Source organism: Natrix helvetica (genome assembly GCF_964273705.1).
Source record: "Natrix helvetica genome assembly, chromosome: W".
In the NCBI taxonomy this organism is placed as follows: domain Eukaryota; kingdom Metazoa; phylum Chordata; class Lepidosauria; order Squamata; family Natricidae; genus Natrix; species Natrix helvetica.
The window spans coordinates 42,424,470-42,441,307 of NC_138555.1; positions in this window are offsets into that span (position 1 = coordinate 42,424,470).

A 16,838-nucleotide genomic window follows, 5' to 3' on the forward strand; every position below is an offset into this window, starting at 1 on the left:
GTGGTAGATGGGGAACCAAAGCTGCAGAAGCCAAGTTGCAAGGTGACTTGTACAATGCACTCAAAGGCTGGGGATGAGCCGTCTCCCCATTGTTGGCCCCATAGCCGTGGGTGTGGAAATTATAGGGTCACCCTCCTTGTGCATCAAACGTTATCAGGAACCTGGCATTCCTGTAGGGACACTGGCTGAAGAGCAATGTACATCAGAATTATACCTTAGCCCTAGACAGACACTCTACAATACAGTCTAAGCAATTATCTGAGGAATTTCAACAAAGCCTGAATCAAATTGCTGGAACCTTGGTTGAGGTCCAGGATTGAATAGATTCCTTGGCAGCAGTGGTTTTGCAAAACCGGCATGCCATAGACCCGTGATGGCGAACCTATGGCACGCGAGGCGCTGCCCTGTCAGCTGGCCAGCGCGCATGCGAGCGCTGGCCAGCTGAGTTCACCTTTTTAAAAGCTATTTTTCGCCTTCCCCAGGCTCCAGAGGCTTTATAGGAGCCTGGGGAGGATGAAAAGAGCCTCCCCCGCCCCCCCCCCCGGAGGCTTCAGGGACCGTCCGAGGCTTCCCTGATGCCTTCGGAACGCTTAAAACCACCCTCCGAGCAAACCGGAAGTGACTTCCGAGTTGCTCGGAGGGTCGTTTTAAGCGTTCCGAAGGCTTCAGGGACGGTCCGAGGCTTCCCTGATGCCTTCGGAGCGCTTAAAACGACCCTCCGAGCAACCCGGAAGTCACTTCCGGTTTGCTCAGAGGGTGGTTTTAAGCACTCCGAAGGCTTCAGGGAAGCCTCCGGGCAGTCCCTGAAGCCTCCAGAGGGCCTCCGGGGGGTCGGGGGAGGCTCTTTTCGCCCTCCCCAGGCTCCTATAAAGCCCCTGGAGCCTGGGGAGGGCAAAAAAAACATGTAAAAATGGGAGGGGTCGCGCATTGTGCGCGCATGCACACTGGGGGGGTCACGCGTTGCATTATGGGTGCGGCACGCCCGCACTCGACCCCCCTGCGCTCCCCCCACTTGTGGCACACGAGCCAAAAAAGGTTCGCCATCACTGCCATAGACCTCCTGACAGCTGAGAAAGGTGGTTTGTGTGTATTCCTGGGAGAAGACTGCTGTTTCTATATGAACAAGTCAGGTGTGGTCAGGGAAATAGCCAAAACAGATGTTATTTCTGCTGTTATGTGGTGTGGCAAGCCTAGCCTTTCTTCCTTGCGTAATACCTGTTAAGTAATTAAGCTCCCCGTTAGGAGAGCGAGTATGCAGAGAAGCGTAATGAGAGTGATATGGAAGAACACGCACAAACCAGCATACAGAGACACTGAATAGTATAGAAATATAGTAGTTTACTATGTAGAAATATAGAGGTATTCAGAGTCCGGTTAACAGTCCAAGTCATACACGGTTCAGTAGTTCAGTTATCAAAATAGTCAGTCGAACACACAAAATATAGCTAACAGTAGCAAACCACAATACCTCACAATACACCGACCAGCGTCTAACAAAACAGAGAGCTAACAGTCGTTTTGGCTCCCTCTTATGACTGCTTGAGGTAACAAACCAATTACATCTCTTAAGCATTTAAAGTAACAGTAAAGTAATCATAGCTTATATACATTGCCAAGCCAAGCCTAGGGTTACATCCCTAACATTCTCCCCTCTTGGGTTGTCAATGTATTTACACACAACTTCACATTCTCAATCCATAAACATCACAACATTGTTTATGTTTGACCGTACCTTGTGCTTTGGTAAAATGATCAGCAACATTCTCTTCAGACATACAATATTCTAGTGTAATCATTTTACAACTAACACTTTGCCGTACATTCATATATCTTAAGTCAGTATGCTTTGTCCTTGTCTTTACAGCAATATTTGTTGCCATTTGGATCGCTGCTTGGTTGTCCTCGTATACAACAATAGGCTCACAAACATTAATTCCCATAGCTATCAGTAGTTGCTTGTAACAAATTAAATTGGTACATAACAAAGATAAACATGAAAATTCAGTCTCCATTGTTGATAAACTTATATGCTTTTGACGAATAGACCGCCATCCAACCAATGCCTTTCCTAAGAATATCGTGATACCTGATGTAGATTTACGCGTGGAAACTTCAGTTGCAAAACTTGCAGCAGCGTATGCGGTTAATAACAATTCATCCTTAGGCTCTAAGTATAATGTATAGTGTATTGTCTGTTTCAGATACTTTAATACACGTTTTGCTGCTTGCCAATGCCGTTCAGTGGGTTCGGCATTAAACCTTGCCAATTGATTAACGCTGTATGAAATATCTGGTCTAGACCAATTGCTAAGATAAGATAAACTACCAATTAGGGATTGATAAATATTCTTATCAAAAACTGGGCTTTTGTTATCATTGCTAAATTCCTGACTCATAGGAGTTTTAGCAAGTTTACACAGTTCCATTTTGTAATTCCTAAGTAACTGATTGATCTTATCAGCCTGTGATATTTTATATCCTCCCCTAGTCTTATCTATCTTCAATCCAAGATATTTCTTTATTTCACCAAGATGTTTTATTTTAAACCTCTTTTTCAATAGTTTAATAATTTCAGTGGCCTTCTGCTCTGTTTTAGTAATCAACACTATATCGTCTGTAAACAATAACAATAATGAAGTCATACCATCACTTTCTATCTTAAATAAACAAGGATCAGCTAAACCAGCTTTAAACCCTATCCTTGCTAATTCCTTCACTATGCATTGATTCCACTCGTAGTCTGTTTTAAACCATACAGGCTCTTTTTAAATTACCAACAATCAATGTTGCTATCAGTGTTTAATCCTTCAGGTTTCTTTAAATAAATAGTGTGTTGCAATGGTGCATGAAGATATGCTGTTTCAACATCTAAATGATTTATTACATATCCATGCTTAGCTGCCCAAACTAATGCACGCAATGTTATGGCTTTTAAACTTGGTGCAAACACTTCATCATAATCAGTTGCTCACTGGTTGAAACCTTGTGCTACCAATCTAGCTTTATGGGTAACTGTCCCATCTGCACTTGTTTTAATCTTATAAATCCATTTACACCCTATCGCCTTTTCACCTGGTGGTAATCTCACATTCTCATATACCTCCAGATCTTGTAAATATTTCAGTTCTCTGTTCATTGCTGTTTTCCAAACTATTTGCTCCTCTTTAGAATACATTGATAGTTCATTATACGTTGCAGGAACTTTATCTACTTGACATGCAACAGATGCCTGATACCTATCAGGTGGCCGCGTTACACGGGTTGACCTTCTGGGTAATTCAGGGCTCACTATTGGACTCTCTTGTTGCGTCTGTTCCCGTTCTTCTAACTCCTCCTGACTTTGCACTTCCTCCTTAATTTTTATATCTGTTTTCTCTGTTTTACCACTAGGAAAAACCTGGGTTTCAATCACTACATCGTTGTTTATTTCCAGTTTATCCCAACCAACATGCTCTAAAAACTTCGCATTTGCGCTGTGATAGATCTTAATTGTCCCTAGTTCCCAGAACCTATAAGATCTATGGTTTGAGTTATAACCAACAAAAAATAATTTCCTAGCTCTATGTTGTCCCTTTAATCTGATCTGTGCTGGAATATGCACCCATGCTAGGAACTCAAAGTAGCAAGTAGCTCAAATCAGGTTTCCTACCATGCCAACGAGTAAATGGTACCTCTCCAGTAGAAGTATTTAGAACGTTGTTCAGTAAATGATTAGCACACATCATGGCTTCACCCCATAATGTTTCAGGCAATCCTGAATCGGCTAATATGGTTCTAGTCATGGCTTGTAACGTTTGCCCCCTTCATTCTACAAACAAATTATGTTGAGGTCTATAAGGAGCAGAACGTTTATGCTCAATACCAGCTGTTTTTAACATAGTTTGGAACTTATAATTTGTAAGCTCCATCCCATTATCAGTAACTACAGTAATAACATTGGCTTTTATCTTTCTTTCTGCAAAACTCAGCCAATTAAAAAATTGTTGAAATGTTTCCATCTTGTCTTTCATTAAATAGCAGAAACCATATCTTGAGTAATGATCCATGATGCTCAAAACATAACAGGCCCCTCCCAAACTGGGTTTTATAGGTCCAATTAGATCAGCAAAAACAACTTCCAAAAGTTCCTTAGTTTTAAACCCATTAAGTCTGTTTGCTGGAGTAACCCTGCTGTTTTCCTTACTACATACATTACAATTTAAATACTTACTGCAAGGTTTTAATTTCACTCCCTCTGACTTTACAGTTTGTTGCAGCATTTTGAAATTAATGTGCCCCATACGCCTATGTAGCAGATGTATGCATTCATCATGTGGCTTCACATTGTCATACACTGAATTAGCAGTATGGTCATCAGTTATATATAAACCATTTGTTAATTTTGCAGTAATCCCATTACCTTCTTTTTCTATGATACAGTTATCTCCCCTAAAGGTTACTACATAGCCAATGTTAACTAGAGCTCTTACTGATAACAAATTAAATTTCAGTTTAGGTATATACAACATGGATAAATGCTCATTTACAAATGAACACCTTGCCATACCTTCACCAGATGCTTTCACCCTCCATCCATTTGCCAAAGATACATGTTGCTTGCTGGCAGACATTTTTATAAAACAATTCTTATTTCTAGTCATGCACTGTGATGCTCCACTATCAACAACCCATGAATCATGGCTTATTGTTGCATTTCTAGAGATAGTCAAAGGAGACATACTTAAGTTGACATTAGCATTTTTCTTAGCCTTTCTAGTATTCTGTTGTTTTGCATGTTTACAGAATCTAGCTATATGCCCCTTTGCCCCACAAGAAAAACATTCTCTAACACTATAGGCAGTTGAAGGTGACTCTTCATGTTGTGGTGGTTTCACTCGCAGTTGCTCTCTTTCCAACCTTCTTCTCGACTCTTCCAACAGACGTGCAGTTATGTAAGTCAATGTTAGTTCATTTCGGGTTAGGACCTCGAGGGACGATACAAAATCATCATAACTCTCATCTAGTGATGACAGAATGATGTAAATTTGATGTAACTCTGAGAAAATAAGTTCTTTTTCATGTAGCTCTTGGAAAACTCCTTTTATAAAGTTTAAATGAGCTAACATATCTCCACCCTTCAGAAGACGTGCCCTAAACAGTTTGCGGGTAAGATGTATATGTGCACCTACAGTGTCACGTACATATATCTTCTTCAAATTCTCCCAACATCTTGCTGCAGAATTCTCCCCACGAATATGAACTAACTGTTGGTCAGTCAGTGTTAGACCAATTATACACAATGCTCGTTCGTTGCATCTTTGAAACTCTGCTATCTTCTTGGCATCATCCTCGTCATCTGGATCCCAAGAAGTCACGTCCGGTGGATTCTGTACAGCAACCCACAATCCCTCAGTACGCAGGAGTAAGCTGCACTTCATTGACCAGGAAACATAGTTTGTTCCATCCAACCAGGTTATCAGTGATAAATTTGCTGATGGTGCGTGTGCCATCTTCTCCATAATAGTAAACACTTATAAACTAAACAGCTATCTGTATACGGTATTGCGTATCAACACACGTAGTCCCATTCTCCTCCTTCCTGTGGCTCTTCTCCGCAGCGCAGCGGAAGGAGTTGCTGTCCCCGCCACTGTGATCCTGGGGTATTTTGCTTGTACGCGCAAGAAAGAGATGAAAGAGAAAAGAGAAGATTTTTTTTTCTTTTCATGATGAGAGCGGTGAGGCTCTGCCTCCCCTGACTGCACGTCACTGGTTCAGTTCCAGTTTGTTCCGGTCACACCATGAGGCTAGTTGTTCAACCTCCCGTCTGTATGCGGTTTCATCATTGTCTCGAATGAGACCAATCACTGTTGTATCACCTGCAAACTTCAGTAGTTTAACAGATGGATCGTTTGAGATGCAGTCATTGGTATATAGAGAGAAGAGAAGTGGAGAGAGCACACAGTCTTTGCGGGGCTTAGCTCAACTGTTCTGTAGTAAAGCTGCTGTCAGGCCTGCAGTTATATTTCCTTTTAAGATCTTTGGCCTGCCACACACTCTCTCTCTTTCTTTACTATGCTGTTCATTAGTGGGGAATTGGGAGGGGGGAATAGTAAGGAGTAGAATGTGTTTGTTTTCAAAATGAAAAATTCCTTTCTAGAAATTAAGGTCATTCTTTGTCTCCGCACCTCTGCATCTGACCAGAACTAGATGCGTGGAAATGCCAGCGTGGCAGAGAAAGATTGGACCATGTGATGAACTTGTGGGTGTGGGGACAAGATCATGAACTTTCAACTGGGTGGAAACCTAGGAAGCTTTCAGATTTGGGTTTCCACAGATGTACCAACATGTCTGTCTTATTAAATTGGAACTTTAAGGATAGCTCTGCCTTGGACTCTGATTTAATTCTGCATGATATTTGGAACGCTGACAGCTCCTTCCTGCTGTGAAAGTTAAACTGAAACTGAATCTCCTCTGCTTGTGTTTTGCATTTGGAACATATTTCTTTTCAGGTGGGGAGGGGGACTAGAACTCCTTAGCATCAGAGCGTATTAATAATAATAGAGGAAATACTAATGCTCTGATGGTCATTTTGAAAAATCTTTTCTTAGTGAGCACCTAGAAGCCAAGAGGAACATACGTGGCAAATTTGAAGTTTGTAGGCTTTATGGTTCTGGAGATTTTGTGATGATGCGTGAGTGGTATTTTGCTTTTATATATATAGATAAACACGGGATCCCCCTCCCCCAAACTGCAACGGTTGTAAGTCAAGGATTGCTGTCAAATTGGAAAACAGTACAGGTAGTCCTCAACTTATGAGCATATCATATAGTGACCATTCAAAGTTGCAATGCCACTGTTGACATTTTTCACACTCATGACCATTGCAGTATCCCAATGGTCACATGATTTACAGTTGGATGCATAGCAACTGACTCACATTTATGATGGTCACAGCGTCCTGGGGTCACGTGACATGATCTCTCTTTTGCAACCGTCTGACAAGAAAAGTCAATGTGGGAGCCAGCTTTGCTTAACCATCGTCTGACTGACTTAAACAACGATCCACTTAACAGCGGTGGTAAGAAAGGTCGTAAATAATAATAATAATAATAATAATTTTATTTGATTAGCCGCAACCCTCTCCCGAAGGACTCGGGGCGGCGTACAATCAAACAGATAAAAAATACACATAAGACAAACATATATACAAGAGAACAGAGACATATACATATGTGCATGGAGGAGGATGGACTTAAGTGAAAGACAGTTAAAAATACAATTTAAAATCCCCTAATAAAATTACCAAATTAAAAAACCCATCAGGAGCGTTACGAAGTTATGGTCGAGCCAGGCCAGCTATTTGGAAAAGGTGGGTCTTGAGCTTGACACGGAAGGAGCGGAGGTCAGTAGTAGTCCTAATATCCGGGGGGAGGTCATTCCACAGGGCTGGGCCCGCCACAGAGAAGGCTCTGCTCCTAGGCGCTGCCCCATGGCACTGTCTGGTAGACGGCACCTGGAGAAGTCCCTCTCTGTGCGAGCGGATGGGTCGTAGGGATGTATGGGGCAGAATACGATCCCGCAGGTAACTAGGTCCTGAGCCATGGAGCGCTTTAAAGATCGTAATCAAAACCTTGAAACGCACTCGATAGACCACAGGAAGCCAGTGCAGCTCGCGCAGGAGAGGTGTCACATGGGAGTACTTGGTACTCCCCATAATCACCCGCGCGGCCGCATTCTGGACCAACTGCAGTCTCCGAGTGCATTTCAAGGGAAGCCCCATGTAGAGAGCGTTACAGTAGTCCAGGCGAGACGTCACCAGCGCATGGGTGACTGTGCGTAAGGCGTCCCGGTCCAATAGGGGGCGCAATTGGCGCACCAGGCGAACCTGGTGGAACGCCCCCCTGGCCACGGCTGTCACATGTTCATCCATGGACAGCCTGGCATCCAGGAGGACGCCCAAATTGCGCGCCCGCTCCACGGGGGCAAGTTGAATGCCCCCAATGGCCAGAGATGGAATTATCTGGTTGAACCGGGGGGCCGGAACCCACAGCCACTCCGTCTTGGAAGGGTTGAGCCTGAGTCGGTTGTCATCCATCCAGACCCGTACGGCTTCCACACACCGGGACATCACTTCGATGGCCTCGTTGGGGTGGTTCGGGGTGGAAATGTACAGCTGAGTATCATCAGCGTACAGATGATATCCCACCCCGAAACCACGGATGATCTCACCCAGCGGCTTCATGTATGTGTTGAACAGGAGCGGCGAGAGGACCGACCCCTGTGGCACCCCACAAGTAAGGGAGCTTAGGGTCGACCTCTGCTCCCCTGCCAACACACGTTGCGTCCGGCCGGAGAGGTAGGAGCCGAACCACCGCAAAACGGTGCCCCGGACCCCCAACCCCTCCAGTCGGTGCAACAGGATACCATGGTCGATGGTATCAAAAGCCGCCGAGAGGTCTAATAGGACCAGGATAGAGGAGCAACCCCTATCTCTGGCCCTCCAGAGATCATCTACCAACGCGACCAAGGCCGTCTCAGTGCTGTGCCCAGGGCGAAAGCCGGACTGGCGCGGGTCTAGATAATCATTCTCCTCCAGATGACGTGGGAACTGAGAAGCCACCACACTCTCTACAACCTTCGCCAAAAAGGGAAGGTTGGAGACAGGACGATAATTGGCCAGCTCCGTAGGGTCCAGGGAAGGCTTCTTGAGCAAGGGTCTCACCACCGCCTCTTTCAAGGCGGCCGGGAGAGACCCCTCACCCAACGAAGCGTTCACTAGGCCCAGGAGCCAGTCGCGTGTAACCTCCCAGGAAGCCAGTACAAGCCAGGAGGGACACGGGTCCAGCAAACATGTGGTAGGTCGCAGTCGTCCACGCAATCTGTCCAAATCCTCGATGGCAACCAAGTCAAACTCCTCCCAAAAAGGTTTCTCAAGACTCGCCACTGGCGTCTCGACTGGGCCACTGAAGGGGACCCAATCCTTCCGGATTTGAGCGACTTTATCCAGCAGATATTTCCCAAACTCCTCTGCTCTACCCTGTAGAGGGGCCTCCCGCGGCCTCTGAAACAGAAGGGAGCGGGACACCTGAAACAGGGCGGCAGGGCGGTTCTCTGCGGATGCAATGAGAGCGGCACAATATCGACGTTTGGCCGTTCTCAATGCCACTAGGTACGTCCTTAAATGGGCTCGTACCTGTGCTCGGTCCAATTTGGATCAGGAGGATCTCCAACGACTCTCTAGGCATCTCTTGCGGCGCTTCATCACCCTTAGCTCCTCGGTGAACCAAGGAGCCAGGGTGGATCGTTGCCGCCGGAGAGGCCGCAAAGGCGCCACCCGGTTCAAGGCCCCGGTAGTCGCATTATTCCACGCGGCCACCAGGTCCTCTACCCGAGGGCGGGTCAGGGCTGCAGGAGGTGGCCCAAGCTCCGTCTGGAACCTGTCTGGTTCCATCAAGCGCCTGGGGCGGAACCATCTAGTGTTTTCCGGTTCCACCTCCCCGCAGCGAGGGGTAGCACCAGGGAAGTCAAGTCGGAGGAGTGAGTGATCTGACCATGATAGAGGAGTGATGGTTAAATTTACTCCTCCCAGATCACTCAACCACTGGCGAGAGACAAAAACGAGGTCCAAGGTGTGACCTCCCTCGTGTGTCGGGCCCTGAATCATTTGAGTCAGGTCCATGGCTGTCATGGAAGCCATGAACTCCCGAACTCCCGAAGCCATGAACTCCCGAACTCCCGAAGCCATGAACTCCCGTAAAGTGGGTGAAAGCTCACTGAACAGCTGTCTCTTTTAGTAACAGATTTGGGGAAGCCAGATTCACTTAGCGACTGTGTGACTGACTTAGCAACCATTCAAGTTACAATAGTCAGGTGATCCAAATTCGGATGCTTGGCAACTGACTCTTACTTATGATGGTCTCATTGTCCCACAGTCATGCAATCCCCTTTTGTGACCTGACCAACAAAGTCCATGCGGAAGCCGGATTCACTTAATGACCATGTAACTTACTTAAGAGCTGCAACTACTCACTTAACAATGGTGGCAAGACTGGTCGTAAAGTGGGTGAAAGCTCACCGAACAGCTGTCTCTCTTAGCAATGGAGATTTGGGGAAGCCAGATTCACTTAGCGACTGTGTAACTGACCTAGTGACCATTCAAGTTACAATGGCACTGGAAAAAAGGATTTATGACTGTTTTTCACACTTAATGACCGTTGCAGCATCCCCATCGTCAGGTGATCCAAATTCGGATGCTTGACAACTGACTCTTTCTTTTTTTAAAAAAAAATATTTGACATTTTCCAAACATTAAAATTGCAATTACACTTTTACAGCTTTCTGTTATCGGTATTTCTTTTTTCTGATTTTGGGTTTTCCATTTTCCATTCTATTATTTTATACTTGTTCTTCTTTGTTTACTTTCTCATTTTTACAATATATACATCTATATACAATATTTCCATCTCTATTGCTTTCTAAATATATGCCATCTCTTTTCATTGTGTTTGCTATGTGTTCCTTATGCATTGATTTTACATCTTTTCAAGCCAGTTATACCACCTGTTCCATATTTTGTAGTACTCTGTTTCCTTTCTATCTCTTAGTTCCATCGTTAGTTTCTCCATTTCTGAACATTCTAACACCTTTTTTATGATTTCTGCATTTGATGGAATGGTTTTTAGTTCCAACTTTGGGCATATGAAATTCTGGCAGCAGTGATTATATGAAGAATTAAATATTGGTTATCCTTACTAATATTTTTTGTATTATTCCTAGAAGAAACTGCTCAGGGTTCATGTCAATTTTTTGTTCTATTATTTCTTCTAACCATTTTTGAATTTTGGTCCAGAATTCTTTGGCTTTCGGACACGTCCACCACATATGATAGAAGGTCGCCTGTTGGTGGTTATATTCCCAAAAGTTTGGAGATCTATTTGGGAACATTTTGGCCAATCTCGCCGGGGGTGGGGGTGGGGGTGTTAATGCCACCTATAAAACATTTTGTAAATGTTTTCCTTATGGGCAATTGACAATGCCGACATTGTCAATTTATAATTTTTTCCCCATACTTTTTCCCAGTGCTCCAATTCAATATTATACCCGAAGTTTTTAGCCCAAATTATCATTGTTTCCTTCATGGTTTCCTCCTCCATTTTGAATTTTAAGAGACAATTGTATGTTTTTGTATTCATTTTTTCTTCTGTTCCTGTTACTATTTTGTCCAATTCTTGTTCGTTTTGAAATCCGTACTGTTCTAAGTCCTTTTTGTATCTTGTTTGAATTTGTAGGTACAGTCACCAGCCTAATTCAATTCCCTGTAATTTTAACTCCTGATTTCTTTTTAGTTTTCCTTGCCCATCCAATAACTCCTTATATGTCAATATCCTATTCAAATCTATTAGATTGGGGTAGATAATTGCTTCCATGGTTGATATCCATCTGGGAATTTTTGTGTAGAAGTTTCTTTTGATTTTCATCCATATTTCTAGTAAGGCCCCTCTCACCTGATGCCTCTGGAAATATTTATGGGCTTTACTCTTTCCCTCCCAGATAAAAGCATGCCAGCCCAGCTGTAAATCATGGCCCTCTATCATCAATATTATTTTATTTTGAAGTACTATCCATTCTTTGAGCCATGTTACTGCTGCTGCCTGATAGTAAAGCTCCCAATCTAGGAGGCCAAATCCTCTTTTAATTCTAGAGTCCTGTAGTAATTTTAATTTTATCGTAGCTTTTTTCCCCAGCCAAATAAATTTTAAAATTATTTTATTTAGTTCCACAAAAAACATTTTCCCTAATTTTACTGGTACAGTTTAGAATAGAAATAAAATTTTTGGTAGGATACTCATTTTTATGGTTGCAATTCTACCAATCAGCGATAATTGTAATTTAGCCCCATTTTCCAAGTCCTTTCCTATTTGTTGTAATAATTTTGAATAATTGTCTTCTTTTATGGTAGAACATTTAGCCGTTAGCCGGATTCCAAACTATTTTACCTTTTTAACTATTTGCATTTCGAATACTCTCTCTAATTCCTCATTTTGCCTTTATGTAAGATTTTTAGTAATTATCTTTGTTTTATTTTTATTTATTTTTAAGCCTGCAACTTTACCAAATTTCTCTACTTCTTGAATTAATATTTTCCCTGTTTCAAGGGGGTCTTCTATTATAATACAATACAATAGCAGAGTTGGAAGGGACCTTGGAGGTCTTCTAGTCCAACCCCCTGCTTAGGCAGGAAACCTATACCGTTTCAGACAAATGGCTATCCAACATCTTCTTAAAGACTTCCAGTGTTGTGGCATTCACAACTTCTGGAGGCAAGCTGTTCCACTGATTAATTGTTCTAACTGTCAGGAAATTTCTCCTCAATTCTAAGTTGCTTCTCTCCTTGATTAGTTTCCACCCATTGCTTCTTGTTCTACCCTCAGGTGCCTTGGAAAATAGTTTGACTCCCTCTTCTTTGTGGCAACCCCTGAGATATTGGAATACTGCTATCATGTCTCCCCTAGTCCTTCTTTCTATTAAACTAGACATACCCAGTTCCTGCAACCGTTCTTCATATGTTTTAGTCTCCAGTCGCCTAATCATCTTTGTTGCTCTTCTCTGCACTCTTTCTAGAGTCTCCACATCTTTTCTACATCGTGGTGAGCAAAACTGAATGCAGTATTCCAAGTGTGGCCTGGCTTTAGACTTCTCAGGATACAGGAGGAGTTTATTTGGCAGCCAGGTTCAGAAAAGTTAGCCCATGGCTAACGTTGTGAATTTCTGAATGAACTTCATTATCGAAACACGCATTCTTATACATTCTCAAAGACAGCATAACATGGAAACACTTAACTCATTTCTTATTGGTTACCTTGAGGAAAAAAAATCTTATAAGGAGATGGGGGTCTTACTTCTCCTTTTGTTATAGGTATGGACTACATGCCATTAACGAACTTTAATTGAACCTTGTGGTTTTGGAGTTTTGACATAGGGACATTTGCGGGAACATGTTGTGATTGAAGGCTGATGACATTTCCCTGTCCCTTTAAGCAAGCTTCTAACTGTCCCTTTTATGCCATGTCTTCATTCTTATATTTTAATCCATATTTTATTCTACTTTATTTCCCCCCTTCTAGACTCTATTAATACCCACAATTGAGTCTAGCCTGTTAGATTAACAATATAAGCATGCAGGATACAGAATAGCAAAAAAGCAAGGATACAAGCAATACACATCTTAGGGCTTATCTTCCAAAATTACTTTCTCTACTTCTAAGAGTGCAATTTGAATACCATCTTCCTTGAGGGTGTGGCCTTACCAAAGCATTATAAAGTGGTATTAACACTTCACGTGATCTTGATTCTATCCCTCTGTTTATGTAGCCTAGAACTGTGTTGGCTTTGTTTGGCAGCTGCTGCACACTGCTGGCTCATATTTAAATGGTTGTCCACTAGGACTTCAAGATCCCTTTCACAGTTACTACTGTTGAGCAAGGTACCACCTATACTGTACCTGTGCATTTCATTTTTGTTGCCTAAATGTAGAACCTTACTCTTTTCACCATTGAATTTCATTTTATTAGATAGTGCCCAATGTTCAAGTTTGTCAAGATCCTTCTGCATCTTTAGCCTATCTTCTGGAGATCATATTGACCATTCTCTTATTTTCTTCAACCTCAGGATCTAATGTGGTGTAGGAAGTTATCACCTAGCCCTCTCCCAGGAAAATGAAATATCTAGGAAATATTGATAAGGCAGAATATTATATTTTCCTGGATGTGAAAAAGGGAGAAACACATTTTAAAAAACTAAATTCCTGCAGCTTCCTGCCCATCCCCACTTTGTCAATGGGCCATTAAGAAGGCCAAGCTAGTCCACTTTACATAATAAAGAGTTCTCCTCTTCAGCTGTGATGGGATTAAGGCAGGATAATATTGCCTTTTACTCAACTGACCACATGGCATCTAAACTCAATCAAACCTGAATTCAAAACTCACCCTAGAGGGTTGCCCTTGCATGGGCCCATGGGAGTCTGGCAACCAATCAGAATACATTTCTTACACAGGAACAGGAAACAGATAGGTGGGACAGAACAGATTATAAAAAGCCCTGCAAGCCCCTTTTCTCTCTCTCTTCTCTTCCTCTTCTCTGCCCTTCTCTTCTTTTCCACCAACATTGAAGCATGTGATCACCTTTGTTGTTCAGGACTCAAGCCATGCGGTCCTGTCCACCGTTAAAACCATCTTTCCAAGCAGCCTCCATGTCTCCAGTGTCTTTTTCCCCACTTGGAGCCGAACCCAGAAGGACATTTCTTCCAACAGTGGTATATTGCCTAAAGGTTTGGTAAATGCATTCTAGGAATTCCCCTGGATTTTCATCCTGTTTCTGTTGAATTTAATAGACCTTACCTAAATTCTTAACTTTTGTTTGAATCCTAACAAAACTAAGGTCCAATACTTTTTGCAGCTGAATGTACTAGTTCCTAATCTGGTTCCTTCAGTAACCATGTCCAGTCTGGATTTTTTTACATGATCCATCTGCAAAGGCTTATTCATGGTTACCTTCACCAGCCTTCTTTTCTCTGGGGTTAATAAAATTTCCATCAGACTTTGTATGTCAGCCCAAGCAGACTGGTGAGTTCAGAAAAATGGATGCAACAAGGACAGGCATCTCATCTGGATTTTCTCTATAAGCAGGAATTTGATTTTTCCAATTATATAAATCAGTCATTGAGAATGGAGCATATATCCACACCTTACATAGCTCCCCCTCAGCTTCTGGCAATAAAATTCCCTTAGGGGCAATCTGAGTTTTTATCTCAACTGCTCCCTTAGATAACCTTTTTTGGTTTTCTTTCTCCTGGCCCCACCTAATGGGACAGTTTGTTCTTTCTTTTTAACAAAACAAAAAAACACTTAAACACATAATCAAGGACAACCATGCAAGTTAAAACAGACAGGAACTAAATGTTTCGTTGAGACTCTTTTTCTTTTTCTTTCCTCCTTGAGGCTTGTACAATAGGGCTGAGGATAATTTCTCTGCCAGAGACTTTACTAAAACTCTCTCAAAGTTTTTTTCCCCTCAACATGCATTGGAGAGGCGTTCAAGGAACGCTCCCCACCTTCCCATGTTCTATTTCTAAGACACTGTCACCGACCTGGGGTGCCGGAATACCACGGTCGCCTTCAGGAACTGCAATGACTTAACCTCCCACACATTCTAGAGCCTCATTAGGATACGCCAGTTCCATTTGGAAGGGATGCTATCCTGGGCTCAGGGGGGGTGTGATCGGGCCCTCTCTTCCACTCCTAACCGAGTGGGTCTACAATTCTTTTGATACTTTCCTGCAGGCGTCTTCTTTCTCAGCCGGCGTAATTTTTATTAACTTGTCCTGATCCTGGTCAGATTCTTGGATCGGTGGTGTCCTCCGGATGCCCAAGAGGGGTCATCGGCCCCCTTCCAGAGAAAGATCTCTGTGGCGCCTGAAGAAGGGCGAGATGGCCTCAATGGGGCACCGGTCGGTCCATTCCGTCCTCAGCGAAATATCGCTCTAAGTCCTGCCATTTGTTCTTGAAGTGTTAGATTGATTTTGTGTTTCACCAAATCTCTCTCTTCTTTGATTTTAATATTTTGTGGTTCTTTCTGCAACACGGTCTCCAACTCTTTAAGCTTCTCCTGTAATAGTGTTTGCTGTTTCCTTTTTTACTTATTTCTCCTTGCCGTATATGCTATTATTATACCCCGCACATAGGCTTTTGTGGTATCCCATAGGTTTTGTAGTGTTTTTTGATCTTTCTTGTTTTTCTTAAAGAAAATATCTAATTCCTTATCCATCATTTGTATATATGATTTTTCTTTTACAATTCTCTGATTTAGCATCCATCTGAATTTTTTCCTCTGACCTTTCCATTTTACCATTAGTGGATTGTGGTCTGCCCATGTATTTGGCGAAATCTCCATATCGTCTATGTTATTGATCAATTCTGGGTCTATCCATGCCATATTGATTCGGGACCATGAATTGTGCGGATGGGAAAAGAAAGTGTACTGTCTTTTTTTGGGATTTATCTGTCTCCATGCATCCCTTAAATTTAATTCTTGCACCATTTCAAAGGAGGTACTCGGTAGTTGTTGTCTTTTCTTTTTTCTTCTTCTTTGTATTCCTATAATCTATTTTGTTGTCTGCCACCGCATTGAAATTGCCTATTATACAGACATTTTCCCAATCTGATTCAATTATTTTCTTATGTAATTTATTATAGAATTCTTTTTGGTTTATATTTGGAGCATAAATTGTCACCAACAGAATTCTTTTTTGATTTGTTGTTATTTCTGTCATTAAAAATCTGCCTTCTCTATCACTAAATATTTTCCTCGAATTTAACCAAACTTTTATGTATACCACAATTCCTCTTTTCTTATTTTGTGCTAACGCCAGATGCATCTTTCCTAATTTGTGGCATTCTAGAATATTACCATATTTTTCTTTGATATGGACCTCCTGTAGGCAGACAATATCCATATTCTGTCTTTTGAGTCTTGTTAATGTTTGTTTTCCCTTGGCCGGTGAATTGATACCATTGATGTTCAAGGATATCATCTTTATTTCATCTTCCATCTTATTTGTATGTTGGTTTTCGTCCTTTCCTTGTTTTTCTCTCGATTTGTGTTCTTTTTTTGGCTCCTTCTCTCTCCTGTCGTTCTGTTTCCCTTCGGTCCCTTATATCCTGCTCCATAAGTTTTTCCTCTGATGTCTGTTCTTCCTGACTCTTATTTTCTGCTTCCTCGCTACGATCTTGTTCATCTTCTATCATATAGTGATCATAAAATTCCTGTGCCTTTTCCAGCGAGTCAATACGGAATTTGTTTTC